Genomic DNA, 619 nt, shown 5'->3' on the forward strand with positions numbered 1-619 from the left:
TTTTATTGAGGTTAACATATTTCAGAATTTTAAGTAAACAGATGCAGTAACTGGGTAAAGTTTCCCCAGGTCCATCCTCCAGGAACTGCTGTCATTATCAGCAATGCCATCCAGTCTTCAAGGGGGATATCAGCCTGGATCTGCTCTGTAATTATTGCAGAGCTCCAATTTGCTTTATCCGTGTCAACAGTTCCCCTCGCTCATGAATATTTACTAGATCAGTGCATCCACCTATGCAGTCTTTACCGATGAAGACCCAAGGTACCGTTCTGGCTCCTGTGAGCTGTTGCAAGTAATCTTGTATCTCACTGGTGTCACCGTTGGCACCAATTAGATACAAGATTTGGATATCAACAAATTCCAAAAGCCCTTGTTCGAAGGGCAGTTGACTGAGGAGCTCCTGAGTCCTTCTGAAGTAGGGGCAGGTGGGCTTGATGAACATGACCACCTTCGCAGACTGGATCTTGCTGTTCATGAATGCTTGAGCCATGCTGCCTCTCCTGGGAGGACACCTTAACTGCCAAGAACTGACTTTTATATTAGTATTTTATAGATTGGTGAGCATAAATACCAGTGATAATTTCTAAAACCTTTGCTTTCTTAGAGAGAACATTTTAGG

General features: G+C 43.3%; 1 pseudogene; it reads right to left on the minus strand.

Moving 5' to 3' along the window:
- Window positions 1-151: 151 nt before the first annotated feature.
- LOC105000062 lies at window positions 152-490 on the minus strand (annotated as a pseudogene).
- Between the last annotated feature and the right edge of the window lie 129 nt (window positions 491-619).

The sequence above is a fragment of the Bison bison genome, unplaced genomic scaffold, assembly GCF_000754665.1.
Source record: "Bison bison bison isolate TAMUID 2011002044 unplaced genomic scaffold, Bison_UMD1.0 scf7180017854092, whole genome shotgun sequence".
Classification (NCBI taxonomy): Eukaryota; Metazoa; Chordata; class Mammalia; order Artiodactyla; family Bovidae; genus Bison; species Bison bison.